Raw genomic sequence first — 17,223 nt, forward strand, 5'->3', positions numbered from 1 at the left:
AGTTTAATTTTAACGCCTGTGCTGTGTACATATACGGTGTTTTGGGGTTCAAAATTTAAAAAATGTCAAGTACTGATGAGGCTGAAGAAACTGTCAATTTGTGTCCCTACACGTCGCCTAAAAAAATGTTTCTATACCCAGCCGCATATTATAAAGAAATCGGTCGTTCCTTAGTGCCACTATTTACCAGCAGCATTGTCTGGGAGATGACGTGTACTATGCATGATAATGTTTTGGAGCACTCTGTTGCTTAGATAGATAGAGTATAGATGACGCCTACGTAAGGAAAAATATGTTCAGTATTGGATCATAATTCAATCTCTGTGTTGCCAACTCCTGACAGAATACTTTGTTATAGTATAAAGATGAACTGAGAATTTTAAGAGATAGCAGTTAGAAGTTTTTATGATAAAATATTTGTTCAGCTAGAAGGAGTCGACAATAATGCTGTACTATATATATATCCCTATAATATATCCTGGAATTTTCATTCAACCAGTATTTCAAATTACCTAAATTGCAGGAATATTTTGAATACATAATAGTTTTGTGACGAACTTTTTGATTTAAATCACACTTATTTCACAATGGATTCTTCTTCTCAATAAATTCGAATTTCAATTCAACCTGATCTTTGTCAGTCGATGGCTCCCGTAAATATTCCACTTTCGAATATCTTTGTTTATTCTAAGAACGTTTAGATGGCTTCTAAAGAACCTTCATTTACCTTTGCGTATTTGAGCCCTCGATTCTCAGAACTAACGCGACGCATGACGTCACTTACGATACGTTGTCAAACTTGTCAGTGGCGGTTCCATCACTCGATCACACAGTTAGACTCGCCATGGACGTAAACGCATTTCGATGATTTCAATGAGTCTGCTAGTTTCACGATTGCCTCAATCTTGCAATATGAATTAATTTCATACTGCCTGCCTTAGAAATTCATTTTGATGCATGTAACTGCATCGAGTAGGTCGCGGGGCCGGATCTGCGGTCTCATTTCGAAGTACGATGGATTACAACAGTGAAATCCTTTTGTTGAAAAAGTACTCTGTTCATATATTCGAACATCATGTCTTTGATAATTGTACTTTCAAACAAATGTTTCTTGTTGAAATTTCTCGTTATTCGCGTAATACAATTGATTTAATTTGAGAATTGATATTTTGTTCCTGTGCCGATTCATTCAGCTTCGATACATTTTCTCAGATGAATGTCCATTTTTTTAAACTCGGTTATTTTTCAGCAATGCCAATCGAGCAACCAGCAATAGATAAAACCACTCGTCCTACGGTATTGCTGAATAAAAAAAAATATTTGAAAATGAAAATCTATCGATGAAATTTTTAGGTTTTGTGATGTTAGGTACTTTCGATAATTTTATGGTATTTCAGAGCACAGGTGCACAGATTAATAATGACTTCGACATCCAAAATTAGTTGGCGATGAAAGCTATATTATTTACAATTTGCAAAACGATGAAGATGTTTCGTGATAACTCCCAGTCCGATGACAAGTTTTCCCCGAAGGCCACTTGTATTTATCGGGCTGATTACTTACACGAGATCCGCTGGAATTCCGTGGGCGCCCGCCCCCACTAATCGACTCGTCTTCTTCTGATCCTCATGTTATAACAAGCACTACAAAATAGCACACGATCTTTCTGGTACACATTAATTTATTTTCAATGTAGAAATAAATAGCAGCAAAACGAGACGTTCAATCATTACCCGTACAAGTCGCATTTGTAGGAAATGTGCATTTTTACTTTCCCAGGATCACACGACGCGGCCACTGCGATATTCGAGAGTGAAGGAAAATGAAAGCGGATGAAACGTCATTTCTACTAGAATCTCACTAATTTCTGTCATATTGAACAAATATTGCAAATTCTGTCTGATGCTTTTTTAAAAGTTTTAAAATCAAACATATAATCAACAGTTCATTTTTTTGATTGATTTTCAATCAGGACAAAACACAAGCAATACAGGAAAATCCTTAATGCGCTCTTGAAGCAGTGCCTGTGCGAAAGTAGCGATTCATATTGGATTTGAATCGATGAAGAATAAATCCCTTTGGAAGAACGTTCTCAGGAAGTTTATTCCACATAAGTTCTCCAGATGAAAGAGTTCTTAAACAGTGAAGTTCAAGGTGTACTGATGTACACAAAGTAGAGTTGAACCTCAAAACGATGAGCAGTCACAGTTCGTCGCGTATTTCTGATATGTACCGCTCTTATTGGAATAAAATGTGCCAAGTCACTGGAACAATTCCTGTGGAAGTATCTATAGAAGAGAGACAAAGCTCCCACCTTTTTAAGATGTTCCAGGCAATAAAGGTTGTACGAGATGTTCGTGTCTCCAATCAGGCGAATGGTTCTTTTCTGGATGGAATCCAGCAACTTCAGGGAATATTTGTAGGCAGAGCTTCATACATGAAAACAATACTCCAAAGAAGTTCTGATCTGAGTTTTATAAAGACAGTGTTCCAAGCTTTTGAGAAGCAGCCTTTGCAATTCCAGCGACAGGATTGTGCTAAGACATAGTGGTGTCCATTTCAGCCCCCAACAAACTTATCGAAGCACAAAACGGAATTATCTGACCTGACATTATTATTTCCGGTTCGGAGACATTTATTTTCTTGGAGAAAACCGATGCCTGGGTTTCTATGGCATTGGTTACTTTCACCCCAATTCGAAATCACTTCTAGATTCTCATTAAGATATGCAACCTACTGCTGCCAGTGAAAATGTGCCTCCGTAACCGATGTCCTGGAATCCAAATAGAATGACGAGACGAGTGTGCTGTCGTCAGCAAAGCAACACAATATTAGAATCTTAATTTTTTTCCAATAAGTCGTTGATGTACAATGAAAAGAGAGTTGGAGACGATATGGATCCCTGGGGAACACCAGCGTTGATGGTGAAAGTATTTGAGAGATATCCATCGACGGCCACTTGCAGGAAAACGTTCTTTCAGGAAGACAAAAATAATCTGACAAGTCACAGCATCGAAGGTTAGCCAGCAAACCCTCATGCCATACAGTATCAAAGAACTCAGGAATATCAAACGCAACAGCTCTTGATTCTTCATGTTTCTCGACTGGTCTGAAGCGACTGGTCTATAGTTATTTGGAAGATTTTTCTTGCTCTGTTTGGAAATAGGCTGAACGAGAGCAACAAAACAAAAAGAAAAAATCCCTTTCTTATAAGACAGATTGAAATGTCTGCAAAATACTGGTGCGAGTTCAATTGCGCACTTTTTGAGTACGATGACGGGAACTTCATCAGGGCCAGACGCCTTGTTGATATTGAGCTATTTCAAAATTCGCCTGACTAAACGCTGTCGAAAAGTGAATGGGGAATGTTCCTCAATTTGGGTTATTACAGCAAATGCAAGTTTGAACAAAGTAAAGTTGAGTTTAATTCATGAGTTTTTCAACAAATTGATGTTTTAAATGTTGGGTATTAATTTTTGAAGGGATTTGTTTCTAATTCACATATTGGCAACAGCGCCTATATCAAGTTGAAATAATTCATACGTACCTACATCTTTATAAATCAACAATTAAGGCAAAATATAAATTATAGTTCAATACCACCTCTACAAGCCACATGAACAACAGTTGTTTTATTATTTATTTATATAGAGGAAGATAGGTTAGGTGCACAATATGTCATATGTCACAGAATGTCTAGAAACTCGGAACATAAGTAAACAGAACAGCACGCCTCTGAAAAATGTCATCTTTGTTTGTCTCATACAGGTAACAGATTCAATGTTATTTATTAGCTATAACCGATGTTGCCAAATGGTGAAATAGAAACGAATCCCTTTAAATCTTGAATGCATTATTTAATTCCTCTTTTTTAAGTAATTCAATATTTTTTTTAAAGAAGAAGGTTGAAATGATAAGTTTAAAATGCGTTGTTTCAGAGCCCTTTTATGAAAATTATCTGATTTTCGTCAGGAGGAACATTCACCATTGAACCATCTGCTTGTGTTAGTGTTGGAGTTGTGGATTTTGTAAAGTTCTGATTAATTATAATGAACAGCTTCTGCCGTCCACACATGAGCAGAACCACTATGAACTTTTACATTTACTTCTAGGCTGAATTTGTAATTTTGTATCGGAAGAAGATATTGTTCTGAAAAAACTTCTATTTGACCTTTGATTCAAAAAATATATATTATCACCTATTAGAATATATTTTCATTGTAATGTCAATAATCAAACCTAAGTGTTCGCTAGTAAGACCGTCTTCCCCGAAGCTCCGATACATTCGGGAGGGCGCGCCAGCATCATCAACCAACAATCATGTGGCCTAAGCAAGCGCAGTAAGCCAAAAATGACAGCCATCTTCATTTGTCTGGCTAAGATTTCTGTCTCAGTGCGACAAGTTGACATGATTTTGGAATTCGAGAGTAGAAAGGACATCATTCCACCACTCCAATAATCAGAACAACCATCTTGATAGATATTTTATCCGTTTTTTCTCCTCCTTTCGGACAAAATTCGTCTCGCCATAAGCTGAAAACTCTACGACAAATATCGTCTTGCTCTGATGTTCGAGAAGTACTACATCAGGCTTATTAGCTTGTATGACCCTGAGGGTGGGGAACGAATAGTTCCAATAAATTCGACAATGAATTCTCGTTCCTCACAACGAAGCTTTAGGCAACACCGGCGTCTCGTCAATGCCATAGAAGTTCTGTAGGTGGTGATAAAGTACTCTTAGGGCCGCGTTATGTCGATGGATATAGGCTGAGACAGCATAGGCTGGGCATGCTGACAGCGAGTGCATGAGGGCCTCAGAAGCCTCGCGGCCGGCCCTGTACCTTGTGTCAGGAACCTTCATACTCATCACGCGATTGCGGTAGGCTGCGGTTGAAGACACCATCCTAGCAGGCCATGATGAACCCCTCAGTTTCCAATTTCAACCCACTCGACCGGAAATCGAAGATCAGGCGCTTTGATAAGTCAATGTATGTTGTTGACGAAGATCCCATGCATTGACTTACTCTTGTGTCAGGAACCTTCATACTCTTCACGAGACTGCGATAGACTACGATTGAAGACACCATCCTAGCAGGTCATGACTGTTTTCGACTTCAGCCCACTCAACCTAAGGAACGCGAAGGTTAGGCGCTTTGAATAGTCAATGTCTTCAATGTTGTTGAAGAAGACCCTATGCGTTGACTTATTCTTATGTCAGGAACCTTCATATTCATCACGCGACTGCGGTAGAAGACACCCTCCTAGCAGGCCATGATGAACCCGTCAGTTTACGACTTCAGCCCACTCGACCTGAGGAAAGCGACTGTCAGGCGCTTTGATAAGCCAATGTCTTCAATATTGTTGAAGAATATCCCTTGTGTTGCCGCAGAAGCAAAATAGGCCTTTTACTGTACGGGTTCCAACTGGGTGACCTCGTTCAGTGTCGAAAACTACACCGAGTTCACCAGCTGCTTAGGCAACTTTCCTAATTGTCCTGTTTTCTCATAGTAGGGGATCATGCAGAGAAGGGTATCCGAACTCCTGACAACTTTACAGGTTCGATTTCAGTACCATTACGTCATGTAGATACTCCAAACTCAAAAGCCCACGGTTTCCCTGTTTTTCAAAAACAGAACAGTAATGTATGAACTTTGCATATAGAGTCACTTTTTCGAAACATTTTTTTTCACTTTTTTATAAGACGTCTGATTATGAAAAATTCCATCTAAATTTACTAAAACTGTAGAACACTTCGAGATACGTTCTTGTCTTCTTCTTCAAAATAGGTAGCTTGAATGAGAATTTCACCCATGAAAATACAGATTGTAATTCATATGCTGATTTTCAAATAATTTACGTTCACTACATCGTCGAATCCACATAATAAATCAACGAAAATGGGGGACGCTTCCTTTCATCATTCCCCATTCTGCTACTTCACGAATAAGAATACCAACGCCTCAACCATGAATCAATATTTTTAAATTAACCAATTTATTGATAGCGATCTACCCGTGGTAGTACAGATGGCCTGCTATCATCGGTGCATTGTTTACGTTACTGACGCACAATGTTGCCAACCCAATAACGTTGTTTTGTGTGAGATTGATTCAAAAAATCTGCAAAATCCTATGGGAAAGACCGAAAAATGAATTCACGGAAATGCATACGCAAACTTGAATCATAACCTCAGGAAAAGCCCCTGACCATGAAATTTTACGAAAAGCAGTTCAATAGAAAAAATAACAAAAAGTAACAAATAGATGAATTGTTCATGTGATTTAACAGATTATCTGCCATTTTAGAGTTTATTAACCATGGTCTACAGGTTTTTTGACCTGCTTGTTTGTCCTGTTTGGTATGCAACTCTGGCAGATATTACCACACGCCCGAAAACCTGCAGACCACAGATAATAATAACGAAAATAGTAATAATCTCTTTATCAAACGATATTTGTTCAACTGTTCAGTTCTATCTTCCATTTTTGTCAATTCAATATAGAGGAAAAGTTTTTGATCCAAATAAATTGTATTTCAGACTAACGAATTTGTCATTTGGAAATGGCGAAAGAAATCTATTATAAGATATTAGTCAAAATGTTTTAGTTCATTCATTTCATTCAATTATTTCACTATATTTGATACTAAAATCAAATAGATTCAAATTCAATTGTATATCGAATGTAGGAAACCTCTGAAAATTATTTTCATTCTAGAATATTTAGAATTGTGTGAAAACGCATCCCATTCGAATCTAAAGAGTAATATGAATCGAAAGAGAATTGGTATGTTTCATTCACGAAAATGTTTTTTTCAATTCTGAGAAATAACTAGTTAGTTTCAGTACATAGGTACAGTGTAACAATCTGAAATCAACTATAATTATTTATCTCTTTTCATCAATGAGATGCCAGTACAAAACGAAAAATTCCATATAGGCTGGTTCACATATACTCGATTTAGCTCTTTTTGGTGACATTTTTCAGCCCTGTCCAAAAATTACGACCAAGGTGTCATTCGATTCGTATTTTTGCCTAGAAAGTTTAAGGAAAGGTCCGAAAACGCGCCGATAAAAATTACAAAAGTTATAAACAATTAAGTGAAAATAAAATCAGGCTTTAGTTTTTTCTTAAAAAGATTTGAAAAGATCAATGAATTTGCATAAAAAAAGTCCCGACCCCCGAAAGTGTATCTCGATTATTTATAATTTTTACAGAGCCCCTGAAAATAGAGCCAAAAGCGGATAGTCTGGCTTCCGCGCGCCTTTCGTCACTCTGACATAAAAACAAAAAAAAAATATTTAAACACATTAAATGTAAATATTAAGGAATTAAAAAATTCATGTAATGTTGGGATACATCAATAAACACTAATCCGCAGCCAAAAAATGTTTATCCAAATTTTAACGTTAATTGTAAATTTGTTAATTAATAACTTTTTTTGAATTGAAAGTTTTTATAAAAATCCCTATAATTATTAAACTAAAACCCTGGCATTTTTTTCCTTTGGTGAAGTTATCCTTAATAGGTAAAAAAATAGATAACCGTTGCCAAAATAGAAAAATTGTTATTTTCTATTTTTTTATCAACAATTGAAAATTATAACTTCATAAAAAATACATTACAAATTTTTTTTTCAAATTTTTTATTGTTTCAATGTCTCTTGGCTAAAAATTGATTATTAATTTTTTTTTATTTTTTACAGCTATTGTTAATAAATGTATTATAAACAAATACATTGTTTATAAGCAATTCAATTTTTTTTTTGCATTGCAGAATGACTGATTGCTTCATTTAATTTTCTTAAACTCCATACAAATATGACAATAAGTGAATGTTAAAATAAATTTTAAAAAAAATTTGTTTATAACAATTTTTTCTAAATAAACAATGAAAAAAAGAATAAAAAAATAGTTTTTTCAAAACCTTAAAGAACAATAGAATTTATAATTTAAAAAAACGGTTCCTTAATTTTAATATTTAGTTGCAAAAAACGATTGTTAATCAACAAATGCATTTTTTAGCAACAAAGAAATTTTTTTAAGAAAACATTTTTTTTCTAAAAAATCATGATTTTTTTTCCATTAACATAATGCAAAAAAAAATTTCGAATTGCTTATAAACAATGTATTTGTTTATAATAAATTTATTAACAATAGCTGTAAAAAAATTAAAAAAAAATGATTGATTAGTTTTTAGCCATGAGACATTGAAACAATAAAGAATTAGAAAAAAAATTGTAATGTATTTTTTTTAAATTATAATTTTCAATTGTCAATAAAAAAAATACAAAATAACAATTTTTTATTTTGGCAACGATAATCTATTTTTTTTTTGTCTATTGAGGATAACTTCACCAAAGGAAAAAAATGCCAGGGTTTTAGTTTAATAATTATAGGGATTTTTATATTAACTTTCAATTCAGAAAAAGTTATTGATTAACAAATTTATAATTAACGTTGAAATTGGGATAAACATTTTTTGACTGCGGATTATTGTTTATTGATGTATTCCAACATTACATGAATTTTTTCATTCCATAATATTAACATTTAATATGTTTAAATATTTTTTTTGTTTTTATGTCAGAGTGACGAAAGGCGCACGGAAGCCAGACTATCCGATTTTGGCTCTATTTTCAGGGCTCTGTAAAAATTATAAATAATCGAGATACAGTTTCGGGAGTCGGGAATTTTTTCAAATTTCCAAAATTTTGAAAATTTTCCGAGATATTAAGAAAAAACTAAAGCCCCATTTTTTTTCACTTAATTGTTTATAACTTATGTAATTTTTATCGGCGCGTTTTCGGACCTTTCCTCAAACTTTCTAAGCAAAAATACGAATCGAATGACACCTTGGTCGTAATTTTTGGACAGGGCTGAAAAATGTTACAAAAAAAAGTACATGTGAACTAGACTAATATGCGCACGACAAAACACGTGCAAATGTTGATAGCTCGAAGGAGCTATCAATGAGCTGTCTGTCGAATTAACAGATTAGGGCTGGAAAAACTCCTCAGTTGTAAAACCCTGTGAGACACAAACACATATAATTCAATCAAAGTATGTACTCAGTTGAACGAATATTATTGAAGGTGCTAATAGGAAAAGGTGGTATAACTGAAACGCTCCAGCGTACTAGTAGTCACTATTCTTTCAGATGCGCACTGTATCGGGACAAGAATCGGTCTGGAACTTTGGAAACAAAAAGTTGTCGTTGGGTAACGGCTTTGGACGATGTTAAAAACTAGCTCCGCGTAGTCGCTCTCTGGTGAAAATCTGAAATGCCACTTGGCAGAACAAGTGATGTTGCGAAAGTCAGTGGCGTTCATTACAAATTTGTGTGTTCGGGTGAAACATGTATTATATAGTATGTAAACTGAGTCTAACATTTATTTAACTCTGAAAAGCAAAATTTACTGAATATGCTGGATGGTCTGAGGATCTACGCTCATTATCTCTGTCATTGAATTTCAATGCCTGAAGATCTTTTGCAAACATCTTGTGGGCAAGCAAACGAAATTCAACCTTTTTTCTATGAAAAATAAAATTACATATGTGAAGCTATACGAAAACTTATTGATTGCAAATATTCAAAACCACACCAATTTCAAAACAAAATTCAGTTTGGAGAATTCATAACATTTGATCAATGGAATTCAAGAACACTTCCAGATAATGCCAAAGTGATTTTATTCGATGTAGAGAATCTGTTTCCCAGTATTCCTCCGAATGAAACAATTACTCTTGTAGAGAATCTTTTGAACGAAAAGTCTAGCAATCCGGTAGTGAAAAATGAAATATAAGACTTGCTTACGGTGTGTTTGTCACAGCATTACTTTCAATTCAATGAAACTTTTTACTCATCCTGCAGAGCTCTCATAATGGGAAACTCACTTAGTCCTATTCTGGCCGAGATTTTCATAGACGATTTGGAGAGAAAAATACACGGTAACTAACCCAGTGGTGAGTAGTTTCTTATATTGGTAAAGATATGTTAAAGATATCCTGGTATGTTTCACAGGAACGAACAGACAGTTGACTAACTTTTTGAATTTCATCAATTCTCTCCACTTTCCAGATGGACTTGACAATAACAAAAGTTAACAACAAACATGGTTTTTCAATTTATCGTAAATCGTCACATACTGATATTATCATTCATAATTTGTCCACCCACCCGTATCAGCACAAAGTAGCGTATATTTCATCAGTTCGGACTTCCATTGTCTAATGTAATATAAATTGATTTGAAAACCTTGAAAAAAATTTAAAAGATTAACCGAAAATAACAATTTTATTAAACAAAAAACTGAAATTACAAAGAAATAACATACAAGCAACAACCAAACAAATAAAAAATTGAAATATGAATAAAAACTGAAAAATAAAAAGTTTTATTTACAAAAACTGAAAAATTGAAAGATTTCAAACCAAGTTATATTAAGACGTTTCGATTGTTAGTATCCACAATCATCTTCGGGTGATAACTGGACTTATTCTTCCGAGATCTGGCTATTTATAGGTCATTCGAGTGCTTTCACCTATCCCCTTCTTTTTTAAATTTTTTATTTTTTTTCAGGGTTTTCAAATAAATTTATATTATATTAGACAATGGAAGACCGAACTGATCGAATACACCACGAAACATTGTCAACCACCTTCAAACAAACGTTTCAACAGTATGATCCACAGACTGATGAATGTGCTCTCGTCACAGGCGAATTTCAATAAAGAATTGAACATAATAAAACAAATAGCCGTCAATAATGATTACGATAGCAGTCTAATACATTATTTATTACCAAAAAAGTTATACAGTCAAGGTTTGAAAAAAGTTTATCCAATTCATAGAGAAGAGAATAAAAGGTATAGAACCTTAACCTACTTAGGCCAACCAACTAGAGATATTTAAGATTTTCTGCACAGCAGAGGTGTAAATATTGCTTTCAAAACCAACAACAACTTAGGCATGCACATTAAGAATAACAAAGATAAAAGTTCAATTCCAGAAAAATCGAGACTGAATAAATTATCACGTGGGTCATGTCCGATTTATACAGGTCAAACTGGAAGAACGTTCAAAGCTCGCATGAAGGAACACAAATATAGTTTTCAGACGTGGAAAAAAAATTCACATATGCTACTTATTTAATCACAGAGGGATATGAGTTCAACCATGAATAAAATCCCCTCCATTTCCAGAAGAAATGTTTGAAACTTAACCTGTTGGAGAGTATGGAAATTAACAAATTCAAAAACCCTTAATATCTTATGAACGATCAAACTGAATTGAATAATTCGCCAGTATTGAATCTGCTTATTTCCGGGTAAAAATAGTTAGGTATATTTACAATAATTTCGAAAACTTTATTGATATAGTTAATGAATTCATACCTTACCTTTTCAGGTAGATTCATTCATTAGAAATTAGGTATACGAGTAATTAATAGGTTAGAGTATAAAATGGTTGTAATGTAGAAGGAACTTTAAGTTTATGCTTGAAAAAGCTATTGTAAAGCGAAACACGTGTCGCGGTTTCTGTAAATTCCTTCATAGTGACAATCACACAATGCACTGTATTAATTAGTTTTGATATGGACTTTCATCAAGTATCGGTCAGTTCTATTCAATTATACGAATACGTTTGATATTCAGAAACTTTTCGAATTTATCAATAACACTCTGGCAAACAACATGTTTGTCATCGCCTCATCTGCCTGTGAACGAGGTAACCAACCGCATATTCGAAATTTGCCCAATTACTTGTATAAGGAAAGAAAAGTTTTCACATATAGTCATTGGGCATACTTGAAGACTGTGTTCCAATCATTGAAAATCTATTGCGGGATGTGTATCGCCAACAGCATATGCGGGAATAACTTCAGTGAAGAATCCTGCTCTGACACCTGTCGGATATTATCCAACGCCCTTCGTGGTATTAGCCAGGGGAGTAGTTGTTTTCTGATAGGTGTCAACTCCCTACAGTGTAGGGAGTTGAGGCTGGCCTGAACGAATTGTTCCTTCAAGTGATTTGTTTCACTAAACAGTTTTATGAAAACTAGTGTTTTACTATACATAATAGCTCGGGTGTGTCCATACTGAACTCTACCTGATTTGAACCATATTAACTTTCACCTACTTGATGACTGATAATTGTACCTGTGTTGAGGCATAAATTAATTGAAAATAAATAAGGAAAACATTTCACAAATTCATCAAATGGACATTATCTCTCTGAAGGAACAGTGAATGCAATATCTGCTTCAATAAATATCAGAACAATTCATCCGTTTGACTTTTCATCTTCTACCGCAGTTGAAGATGAAACGTTAGACAAGAAAACCTGCAAGCTACGGCCAACAAACCCGGAAAATAGCTGAGGCGTAGTTAACACTCTGTTTTTGAACATATTCTAGAACAGAATAGATGCGCAATTTAATTTTTTTTTAAATTTTAAATTAAGCTGTCATAATGTAAAACGAGATTTACAATATATATGTTCTATTTGGTCTTTAAAATATTATACATAATATAAGGTTCAGAAGTATTTGTGGCTTCAGGCACAAACTTATGATAATAATTTATCTCAAACACATTTTAATGTTAGATCGAAATCCGGGAAAATATATCATCGTGTGACAGTATTTTGAAACGTCGCTCTCTTGAACGTTTTCTGGTGTTCAAAACTCCAATTTGTAAAGGAAATATCATTGAGTAGTGCAAACCCATTCTTATAATTATCATTATATCCACACGCAAATCCTATTTCGAGTTCAGTTGGTGTATATAAAAACTGATTTGACAAAATGGATTTAAATTTTCCTAGGTAAAAGAGGTTATAACAGTTTAATCAATCTGAGTTAGAATCAATCTAGAGAGATGGTACTTACCAACTTTTCAGTAAAGATGAGTAGTTTGACAAAATCAGAAAGATAGTTTGTACATAAAAATACGATGGTTTACCTGCAACAAAAAATACATTGACATACTTTATAAGAATTAAACCAAATATTGCAAAGCGTCTAATTATAAAACCAGCATCATTATTGGTTTATTGAAAAGTAACTGAAAGAATATCGATTTTGCATTCACAAAATTCATGTTTCCGAATAAAAAAAGTTGCGTGTAACGAACAATCCCTCCTAAAACTATAACTACTTGAAATTAGAGCTCAAAAAAAATTCGTAATTCAACACCAGATAGCAATTATTTGGTCATGCCGTAGATCTAATAAGTGATACTAGGCTAAAACATGAATGCGTCGTTGAACTCATATATTCTTAAAAAAGACATGCCCTAATATGCATGTACAGAGTAGGCTTAATTGGACACTTTTGATGGGAAACTTCTGTTTTGAAACTAGATAGATGAAATTTGATGGTTGTGTCTGGAAGTCGAAACCTCATATTGATATCTGTCATTGTTTCTGAGTTACAACATGTTTTTCAAAAATGTGCACTTTCGAAAAGGTGCATTTTCAAAAAGTTGCTGTAATTTTTTTCTATGAAAACAGTTTTAAAGCACTTTTACACAAATTCGTGTAAAAAACGTATTTTTTCAAATGATATATCAGTAGTTAGTGATAGAAAACTATTTTTTCAATAAGACACCCTGTATTATCCTGCATATTTCAGCTTGAAATTACCTTTCCAAAAATGTAGCACATTTGACGTTTTGCTAGAGTCATATTTGAAATACAGAACTTTTAATTTTTTTCATGTAGACTTTGAAACGCACACTTTGATCGAGTAGGCTTTGGACGATGCAGCGATAAGAACAGAATGCACATCTTCATGAATTCCCACATAAATTGCCACTAATGGAGCTCAAAAAAATATATTTCCAAAAAGAAGGGGTTTCACTTCACAACACTGCAATGGTCACCAATTTTTTGGCTGCAAATTTTGATAATATTTGGATAGCCAAATCAGTCAAACCTGATTCGAGTGCTTTCACGTATCCCCTCTTCCCTCTCTCCACTTCATCGGTTTTAGCGGGAGCTGACCGTTGGACGGGAGTTGGTCGTGTTTCGCTTAATTATAGATTTCCATATGTTGCGTATCTCTACGCCAGCTTGGCTGAATGCGTTGTTGGACAACATATACGCAGCTTCTTTGAATTTTATCCTAAACCAGTGTTCTTTCTTGTGGATGATTTCAGCTTGAGCCCACTTGATGTTATGTTGATGAGTCCAAACATGCTCTGCTATTCCTGATTTGCTGGTTTCTCCTCGCTTACTCAAAGTAATTTTTTTTCTATATTTCTAAACAATACATATATTTTCGTTTCTGTTGAAACCAATAGTTGAAGAACGTACTGAAGACGTCAGCAGCAAAATTACCAGCAAGAAGAATCTTAAATCATTCAAACAACAAAATTAAAGATACGTGTGGGTTATGTTTGAAGTAGGAGTCAAATAAACTCAGATATTTGTCAGAAACTATATCCATTTATTTTTTATTTACGTCCTCGTTAAGAAGAAGTTAAATCAGTTTCTCTTCCAATTGCAATATCTAACCCTTACCACAATAATGAACTCAGATGTACACACCCACGCAATCATACATTCTCTTTGTCACATTAACAATAAAATATATGGGCTGTTGGTACCAATCACAGTCGACAATAAAACAGTTATAAATACTCCTCCAATTTGCATACATATTGTTAGTTATCCTAGTGATCGCACTTTGTTCGAATACCATTGATACTGAGATTGAATTTAAATTGGTTTTAAGTAGCGAAATGTTCGAAAAATTAACAAATTATGGATCCTGTGAATTATATTGGAGAATATGTTCATGGTGGATAAATCATCTTAGTTTTTTGATTTGAGTGTGACATCATCAGTATCAGGAAAGATATTCTTCAATCCTTATAAGATAATGATAATGAATGATGTCCTTGTAATGCACTGTTTGGAACCTTTGATGTAGTAATAAATATTACTGGAGTTTTATCCCAACACCAAACCGTCATTTTCAACATATACGATAATATACAATGTGGTCTTCCGTAAGGATCAGTCTTGGGTCCAATTTTTTTTACTATATGTTAATGACCTGACGACGTTTGACATCACAGAAAATGTCACCCTGTGATGACACCACCATACTATGGCATAATAATAAGTAAACTTATCTGATATGTGTGACTGATGACTTGTTTACTTTTTGATAAAAACACTTTTGTCTGAATACCACTGGAGAATTTTATTTTACGACCGGTTTCGGGTTTGATCCCATTATCAAGTTTTATACTTGAAGCAAGCTGATCTTCATCATATCATCAATTCATATATAATAAAGGTCAAAGAGTGGTGCAACTCGAACCTTTTATCATTCAACATATTGAAAACTAACATAGTGTCCTTCAAATGTGCAGTTGCGGATATTTCTTTCAACCAAAACATTCTAGGATTATACATGAACAATGGTCTCAAATTTAATGAACATGCCAAAAACTTGAATAAAAGATTATCCTCTGGTTGTTATGCTGTGAAAATTGTTGCAAATGAACTAGGATACCCAACCGCTATAACAGTATACTACTCATTGAGTCGCATTTGCGATACGGTATCCCATTCTAGGGGGTGTGCAGTAATGTTCTACAAAGTGTTTTTGTTTTACAAAAAAGAGCCCTGAGATACCTCTGTAAACTAAAATTTTGCGATTCGTGCAGATTTCATTTCAGCAATACAACAGACTCACGGTAGTGTCTATATTTATACTTGAAACAGTGTCTCATAAGTAAACACAAACAAAATTTCATTACAGGGAATAGATACTCCACCCGCCAAAGTAACCATCTCAAACTACAATTACCATCTTCCACTCTCGATAAGGATTCAATTATATATAACGGCTGCAAAATGTACAATCAGCTTTCAAATAGTATTGAAGATATACCGTCTAACGCCAGCTACAGACAAGCAGTAAAAAGAGTTCTTTCCGATAGAACTTATTATAGTTTGGAAGAATATTATGTGGATAGAATAGTAACCCAAATTATACACTTTCTGTACACTATACACCTTCTATTGTTTGTTATATTTTGAATTTCAAATAAGCGACTGATTGTTTTTATTTAATTCAATTTTATATGATAGTGGCTATTTTTATACATTCATCAATTTAATTACATTTACATTTATATATACACGCTTTGTCAACAAGATATTATTCTTTGGTATCAAAGCATATATTGATTGAACACCTCGACACGTGTTTCGATCATTAAGTGATCATCTTCAAGAGGAAGATTAATCTCCCTCTTGTTTTCCCGCAGATTTTTGTAAGTTGACTCCAAAGTTCATGACTAGAATAAGATGTGCTCCTATCAAAATTAACCCCGAAAAAAACATAATTAATTTTTAAACAAACTTCATTACTGCCAGGAAGTGAATGGTGACCAATTCAAAAATATACTGAAATTAAATGACGTGAGTCTACATTCAAGGGGTGAGGGTACTTTTGAGTCTCCAATCTCAACATTGATTTTGTGAGAGCGTAATCGACAAAAACAGAATTTGTAGGTCTTGATATTGATGATTGTCTGAATTGGCAGAATCAAGTATATAATTGAAGTGAAAAAAATCAATTCCATTTCATACCAACTTCGGAATATCAAACACGTACTAAATGTTGATCAGTTGTTCATACTGTACCATTCTTAGGGTGATTTCAGACTAAGGTATGGAACTGGAATTTGAATGCTTGTTATTCTTGTAGAAATGCTTTAAAATCTTACTATACCCTGTCTTTTAATTTTTTATTTAGCTTTCAAAAATTAAAAAAGAAATATTCGTATTGAATAAAACAAAATATAATCTCGACACTCGACAAAAAACAATTTTTACGTAGCACTTGTGAAAAGCATACTGGCCCTATAACTCACCGAATCAGTTAGATCATCACATATTCAACTTGTTGCCTTTACTTGTGGAAAAAATGTTTCTAGTTCAAGTTTAAGTTTGTCTAGATATGTTAATACGAGGGTGGGCTAAAAAGTTTCCAACATCAACATAAAGATAGCAGCACCCGTAAATAAAAGCTAGTGAATTCAGTTGTTGATCTGTTGACAGTTATTCACCAAAGATTCAGCCATTTTGGACGTGTGGTTGTTATGTAACAGTAGTTCGAGTGGGTTGATTTGAATGTTTTATGCAAATGGATAAGATCGAAAATCGAGTTGTCATTGAATATCCGTTATTGAAAAGCAAT

The sequence above is a fragment of the Leptinotarsa decemlineata genome, unplaced genomic scaffold, assembly GCF_025532065.1.
Source record: "Leptinotarsa decemlineata unplaced genomic scaffold, Ldec_3_MD MMD2_tig00000576_RagTag_RagTag, whole genome shotgun sequence".
Taxonomy (NCBI): Eukaryota; Metazoa; Arthropoda; class Insecta; order Coleoptera; family Chrysomelidae; genus Leptinotarsa; species Leptinotarsa decemlineata.